Genomic DNA, 8,116 nt, shown 5'->3' with positions numbered 1-8,116 from the left:
CACATCAAGTCTATACCATCTGTTCCCAGCTGACCTACAGGGCTAGGCTACGTGCCTTGTAAAGGACTGGCTGCCAGGGAGAAATCACCCCCTGAGAGGCTTGGTGCTCTAGCATGTGTGAATGCTTAACCCGTTGCCCTAGGTCCACTGCTGTCTGGGCCCAATCTCTTGCCCCATTCCTCTCCCTACAGCTCTTACCCTTTCCTACTTCTCACCCCAAGATTAGGCAGAGAGAGGTATAGAGAGGAGACCAGTGTAAATTTAAGGGCTCATCTGCCCTCTGCCCATCAGCTTACCCATCAGATCGGTTATATTTTTCACCCCAGAGTCCTCCGTCCTGCTGATCCTGGGAGGCTGTGCCCATGACGGCCACCTCGATTCTAAGCCACCTCCACCATCAGGGTTAGACTCTGGGGTAGGTCTAGCCCAAGTCTACTAGCCTGAGAGACCAGGAATTTCCTGGGGAATAACCCAACCCCAGGGAACCAAATGGAGGCTGATGCAGAGTAAGGCCCGCTGTCTCTCCTCAACTTTGCCCCAGCCTGTGAACCACCGCCCCTGCCCTCCGCCCATGCCCTTGTGCCTGGGTCCTGGGGAAAGTGGCTGGCGAGGACAAACCAGAAGAGCAGATTCATTCAAGCCCCCCCAAGCCATCGGAGGTCAGAGCATGGTGATGCCCCTTAATAACAGGTGACAAAAACAGGATGAAGAACTCCTCCTGTGGTTGTTCTTTACATCACCGCAGGGCTTAGGTGTGCCGAGGGCATCAGCAGAGGCTGGGGGACACAGTGACAGCTGCAAAAACGCCAGTGCCAGAGGCGGCAGGGCCAGCGGTGTGTGTGGCAAGAGGACAGCATGCAGATGTCGTCTGGCGACAGACTGGGCCCATCGCTCACACAGGAGTCACTATCTGGGAGCTCTCAGAGACAGAGACATTTTGGCAGGGGGAGCAGTTTGAAAGGGAACGGGGTCACACACTAGTGAACGTTGGAGTGAGAGTATGCTGACTGTATGTTATCATTTCTGGCAGTTAAAAGCCCTCATTTATAAATGCACCAAAAGCCTGTGTTCCTGCCTGAGGGCGGGTGGAGGTTTTAGCAGTACAGTACAAATGTTGGCCATCATCTCTTCTAAAAGGAACAATTCGTGCTCGCTTCGGCAGCACATATACTAAAACTGGAACGATACGGAGAAGATTAGCATGGCCCTGTGCAAGGATGACACGCAAATTCGTGAAGCGTTCCATAATTTTATATATGTATATGTACAGCTGATTCACTTTGTTATACAGCAGAAACCAACACACCATTGTAAAGCAATTATACTCCAATAAAGATGTTAAAATAAAATAAAAAGAACACTTCAACAGAGAGCCCCGGCTGAAAGAGCCGAGGGACATTCCTCAGCCGTGTTTGTCCCACCCCTGGTGTTCAGTACAGCCGGGAGGTCATCTGAGCCAACTCAGGCCAGCCACCGACCTACGACCTATGGTCCAGCCCCAAAAGGGAGCCAGGCCGATCATATTCCCACTTCAGGAATCTGAACCAAGAACGCTGAGATGCGCAGGCAGTTAGCAGAGGGGCTGGGGGCCACGGGAATGCGTTGGAAGGTCCCACGTGGCGGAGTCGGAGACGCCGTGGGAGGGGGAGAGGCCAGGAGGAGGCAGGCAGAGACCTGGGTAGGAGAAGGTGTGCAGCGAGAAGTGAGGCTCTAGAGAAGACGGCGAGAAAGGCAGCGACAGAGGTGGACACCACGACCCACAGAACCCCCAGGGCCCCTCAGTCTCAGCTCCAGCCCTGACTCCCTTTCTCTTGAGGGGCTCTCTGTTCCATGGAACCAGGAATCCCGAGTGTCTGATGGCCAGGGTGACCTCCCTGCAGGATGCTGGGGGCGTCTGGGTTGAAGGAGACCTGATGTTCAGTCCACAGTGGCTTTGCAGATTACAGCCAGGACACTGAAGGACGGTGTGAACAAGGAGCAGAGTGGACGTGATGATCAGCTGCCTCCCGACCACATCTGAGGTGAAGCAAGAGGAAGTTGACTTTGAAAGCCTTCGCACAACTACATTGTGCCTCAGGCAGGCAGGGAAAACGGTGGGGTGGTTATTTCCCCGGATCCGGCAGCTAGAGTGCCTCAAATCCCAGCTGCTTTTTCTAACTGTGAGAACCTGGGCGTAAATGTACTCTTCTAAGTCTCAGTTTCCACATCTGTAAAATGGGCATCAAACAGACCCTCCTCCCTCAGGTTGTTGGGGGTCTCACAGGGTTTGCCTGGAAAACAACATACTTGGTCTCTCCTTTAGATGCTATAATTATGTGCGTAAACTCCTCCATGAAGGGCAAGAGGTGGATTAGAGGCTGAGGACTCTTTTTCCCTGTAGAATTTTCTACCTGCAGTGACCAGCGTGGGCTTGTCCAATGACAGGATCACACCCCCTCTCTTTGTCTCCCCTCAGGGCCTCTGTGGGGAAAGAGGCTTTCAGAGTCACTCTGGCCGCAGACAGGCTTTACTTCGCCAGGCTTATTAATAGGAGCGTGTCCATTTCTGTCTTAAAAAAGTTATTTAATATGAGCTTCCAGGTGGGTGGTCAAATTGCTTTTATTGTCTTCCTCTCAGGAGAGTTCAAGAACTCTCACATTTTTCTGTTTTATTTATAGCAGAACAGTCATAACAGGAAGATCCATTGCTATGTGTGACTTCCTGAGTCAGGAATGCCCAGGCCGTCTGAGGGGGTCTCACAGTCAGGCGCCAGCTCCACCCACCGTCCACCCCCCCCTCCCCTTTTACAGTGTCCCTGGCAGACAGTCATCTGCCAGGCATAGGGGCCTCCTGGCTCCAATGAGAGGGGCCTGCCCAAGGGAGGGGCACTGGACTTGGAGAGCAAGAACCTTGGCCTAGAACAAGGCCCCACCGCCTGCATAGCTCAGGCTCTAAATACTAAAGTTCTAAATACTTTAAGAGGGTCTCTGCCTAGAACCAGGGCCTTGTAACAAAAAGTCCCTTCCACGACCTCAAATTCCACCCCCCCCCACACGCACCATTACTTGCCCTCCTTGTATTTCTTACTCACCCCACTCCCAAACCCTATTTAGCCATTACACCCTCAGGAACCCTCCATCCACTATGGACACATGCTCCCTTTATCCCCAGATCCTCGTTAGAAGGCTCTCATCATCTTTTGTTTTAACAGAAGTCTTCACTTTCTATGTAGCCCTTCAGGAGAAAGTTGCTCACCCTCTCAGGCCCATACCCTGCACCTCGGAAGTAGAAGTGGTGGCTGGATTGTCCTGGCTTTCCTCTGTCACTTCCACACCATTGCTTGGCCAGACTCATAGTTTTCTTTGAGCCTCATGCCATCCAACATCTCTCCTCCCCAATACTGAAAACTGTCCGATGCTCATTCACTGAATCATTCATGGCCTCGCTCTCAGTATTCCTGTCCTGCTCAAGTCCTGTGTCACCCTAAGAGATTTCAGTGCCCAGGCAGACAACTGACTGGACTGTTACTTCCTTGATCTCTTTAACACCAAGGGACTTCACCTCTCCTCTGCTTCAGCCACCACTCCCAGACCCCACCCTTGATCTTGTCATGACCCAGGACTGTGTCATCTGGATTCTAGTAACCTCCTTTATGGTTGCATTCTCCCACTCTTTTGGCTATCTCAAGACTTCATACCCATGATACCTGCAATCTGACCTCCAAGAGACCCCAGCTCTTTGTTCCTTCCATTTCCTTCGGTCTATCAGTCTCCCCAGCTGGAAGTCCAGACTTGGTAGGTGATCATGTGAACTGCACTCACACCAGTACCACCAGTTTCCTTGCATGCTATCCTGCCATGCCTTCCTGCCCCAACAAATTCCAGTTATTTTCTTCCAGTCTCCGTGGAGACCGTTCAAGTCCAGCTCTTCAACCTGTGCCTGGGACTTCCCCTGCTGATTCCTCTGTTACAACCTCTCCTCTCTGCTTCAACACTCTCACTCCTCTGATATTTTCCTCTTTTCCTATAAATCTGTCCAGTCTATTCCATCTGACAAGAACTCTCCTAAGGCTCTTTCTATCATCCTCCAATTTGAGCTCCCCCCACGATAATCTATTCACGTGTCCCCTCTTTCTCTTACACATTCCCCAACCCACTGCACTCTGGCTTCTGTCCTAACCATTCCATGGAAACTTCTTTCCCTAAAGTCATTGTTCTAGGTACTATTACTGTGTAATAAAGTACAAATTACCCCAAAATGTAGTGGCATAAAACAACCGTTTTATTATGCTTGTGCATTCTGAGGGTCTGGAAGTCAGATTGGTCACAAAGTATCGCTTGTCTCTGCTCCATGATGGTGACCAGAGACCTATACACGCCTCTCTATGTGGTTTGGCTTCCTCACAGCATGGTGGCCTCAGGGTAGCCTGGCTTCTTACATGGCATGCCCTAGTGTTCCAGGAAATGAGGTGGAAGAAGCATCGCCTTTTATGATTCAGAAATTGTGACTTTTATAGCCTCAGAAATCCCATAGCACCACTTCCACCATGATCACTAATCAAAGTGGTCACAAGCCCTCCCAGAATCAAAGGGAGATAGTATAGACCCCATCTCTCAATGGGACAGAGGCAAGGTCACATTGTAGAAGAGCATATGGGATGGGAAATATTGTTACGGTCATCTCTGAACGATACAATCTGCAACAGTCTTCAATGATCTTCCAATGACCGATTCCAAAGGATGTTAATATCTTGATCGCTGCTGTATTTGTTATTGCTGATCATTCCCTGCTTTGTGAAACTGTCTACATCCATCCATCTGGGTTACCACAGCCTTCCTATTCTAGACAGACCTCTGTCTATATCTTCCCCTTCATGAGAATATTCCCTAAGTGTCTATTCTCAGCCCACAACTTATCTCACTTTTTGGCTTCTCTCCCATGGCTTCGGTTACCATCTACATGCCATTAACTCCCAAAAGTATCCCACCACAGACCTTGCAAGCATTGGACTATATACCCATCAGCCTGGTTGATGTGTTCATAAATACCTCAATTTTGGCGTCTCCAAAGTTGACCTCACCATCTTCTACTTTAAACCGTCTCCTCCTCTGGTCTTCTTTCTCTCTTTTAGGAATACCCAGTTGTCCAAACTTTGACTCTTCCTTTTCCCTCACGTTTCACATCTAATTACTTACCAAGTCATGCTCTTTTTGTCTCTTAAATCATTCTACAAATTTTGTTGTCATTTTACAGATGAAAAGATTGAGAATCAGAGAGGTTATTATTTCCCAAGGTTAAACAGCTAGCATCTATTTCGTCTTTCATGTGTTAATCAAACACTTATTGAGTACAACTAAGTTCTAGGAAGTGGAATAAAAAAAAGTTATGACATGGTCCCTGGTCATTTTCATGGAAGAGATTGGCAAGTAAGCAGTAGATTACTATAATGTGTGATAAATGCTGTGATTCTGGGAAACATTGGGTACAACAGGGGCAGTGAGTCCAACTGGGGGTGGGAGAAGTGAAGGTGGGGGCTGTATTAGTCATCTATTGCTGTGTAACAAATTACACCAAACTTCAGCTGCTTAAAACAGCAAACATGTATTAGATCAACGTTTCTGTGGGTCAGAAATCTGGGTACTGCTTAGTTGGTACCTCTGGCTCAAGGTCTCACAAGGCTGCAATCAAGGTGTCATCTGGGACTGCAGTCATCTCAATGCTTGACTTGGGGAGGATTCAGTCTGAATCAATACCCCACTCACCTGGCTGTTGGCAGGCCTCAGGTCCTCACTGGCTGTTGGCCAAACACATCAGTTTCTTGCTATGTGGGCCTCTTCCTAGGGCTACTCACAACAAGGCACCTGACTTCCTTGAGCAAGGGTTCTGAGAGAAAAAGAGTGAGAATAAGGCAAGAGGAGAGGGAGCCCAAGATGGAAGCCATGGTCTTTTTGTAACCTAGTCTTATAAGTGATATCCCATCACTTTTGTCATATTCTATTTCTTAGACGTGAATCACTGGGTGTAGCCCACACTCAAGGGAAGGGATTGCACAGGGCATGAAGACCAGGAGGAGGGGATCACCGGGGAACATCTCAGAGACGGTCTATCACAAGGGTCAGGTGATACCTGAACTAGACTTGGAAGGAGTTAGATAGGTGAAGAGCTATGTAAGACCATTCTAGGCAGAGAATGCTATATGTGAAATAACCTGGAAGTGAGGGAGAGAGAGCTCCTGGAGTTGGAGGAATTACATGTTCAGGAAGGTTGGAGTCGAGGCTGCCATCCATATGGAGATTAGAATGCAAGCTGATGTTGAGATCTGTTTGATGACCAATTCTGTCATCCAGTGGATCGCCTGTGCCCCCCAACTTAGTGTCAAATCCTTGCTTAATATGCTATTGTCCACTCTATGATTTAACCAAGTTTTAAATAGTTAATCAACATTGGATATTTCACATACACAACAAAGCTTCATTATATAAAAAGATAAAGAAATTGAACTTGCAATCTCTTTTTTCTTTACAAAACCTCAAAGATGCTCAGAATGATATTCCAGTAGAACACGTTTATAAATCATTACAAATGTGAAAAACATGACTAGTATTTCCAGTTATCAGTGGGTAAAGATGACTTGACACTCTGGAAGGTATTTATTTAATTTTTAAATAAAATTTTACATTGACGTATAACACACACAGAAAAGCGCACAAAGTACAATTCAATGAATTTTCACAAAGTAAAATATCACCCAGATTGAAAAAAAAAAAATTATCACCCTCCCCCCAAGATATCCATTGTGCTACCTCCTAGTCGCTCTCTCCTTTCCAAAGATATCCACTACCCTGATTTCTCTCATCAGAGCAGTTTTTCCTGTGTTTGAACTTTATTAAATGGAATCATATATTCTGTGCTCTGTTCTTGGTGCTCATTATTCGTTTTTGTGAAATTCATTCATGTTGTTTAAATGTAGCAGGGATTGGTTCATCCTCACTGCTGTATAGTATTACATTGCAGTGCTAAAACACAGTTTATTTCTCCATTCTGTACTGGATATAAATTTAGACTGTTTCTAGTTTGGGGAAATTAAGAATAGTAGTGTTATAACCATTCATGATTATGCCCCATGTTGTACATATGTACACATTTTTATTCGGTCTATGCCTAGGAGTGGACTTACTGGGTCATTAGTAGATTCAGACAGTTTTCTAAGGTGGTTTTTACCAGTTTACACTCCAGGAGCAATGTTTATGTGTTCCATTTGCTCTATATTCTTGCCAACACTTTGTATTATTGATATTAACCTTTTTACTATAAGTTATTCTGAAGTGTGTACAGTGAGACCTTATTGAGGTCTAATTTACATTTCTCAAATAACTAGTGATATTGAGCATTTTTTCATATGGTTGACCTTTGAATGTCTTCTATCATGAAGTGTTTGCTTAAACTTTTGCTCATTTCTCTATTGGATTTTTTTTTGTATTGCTTTGCAGACATTCTTTATATATTGTACTAATTTCCTTGGAGAGCCATAACAAAGTACCGTCAACTGGGTGGCTTAAACAACAGAAATGTATTGTCTCACAATTCTGGGGCCTAGAAGTCTGAGATCAAGGTGTTGGCAGAGTTGGTTTCTGCTGAGGGCTAGGAGAAAAAGTCTGTTTCACAATTTTCTCTTAGCCTCTGGTGGTTTGCTGGCAATCTTTGTTATTCCTTGGCTTGTAAATCTCTGACTTCATCTTCACATGGTATTCTCCCACTGTACGTGTCTCCATATCCAAATTTCCCCTTTTATAAGGGCACCAGTCATACTGGAGTAAGGACTCACCCTACTCCAATATGACTTCATCTTAACTAATTACATCTGCAATGACCCTATTTCCAAATAAAGTCACATTCTAGGGTGCCAGGGGTTAAGACTTCAACATATGAATTTGAGGGAGAGGGACACAGTTCAACTGATAACGTTGTTTGAACATTAGTCTCCTAGTCTGTGGTTTGCTGTCACTCTCTTAGTAGTATTGTGGTAGGTTAAAGGTGACTATAAATTCTTTTTCACTCTCCCAATGAGAATTGGTGTTTATTACTCCCTCCCTCTGAATCTAGGCTTTCCCTGTGACTGCTTAATCAATAAGACACG

The 8,116-nt window shown here is 46.1% G+C and overlaps 1 non-coding gene across 1 annotated transcript; it reads left to right on the top strand.

The window, feature by feature from the left end:
- Positions 1 to 1,146: 1,146 nt before the first annotated feature.
- Positions 1,147 to 1,252, top strand: LOC118886989. The gene has a single exon (XR_005017845.1). It is a non-coding gene; the product is annotated as a U6 spliceosomal RNA (small nuclear RNA).
- Positions 1,253 to 8,116: the final 6,864 nt, after the last annotated feature.

This window comes from Balaenoptera musculus, chromosome 1 (assembly GCF_009873245.2).
Source record: "Balaenoptera musculus isolate JJ_BM4_2016_0621 chromosome 1, mBalMus1.pri.v3, whole genome shotgun sequence".
In the NCBI taxonomy this organism is placed as follows: domain Eukaryota; kingdom Metazoa; phylum Chordata; class Mammalia; order Artiodactyla; family Balaenopteridae; genus Balaenoptera; species Balaenoptera musculus.
This window is presented reverse-complemented; position numbering and strand designations above follow the sequence as displayed.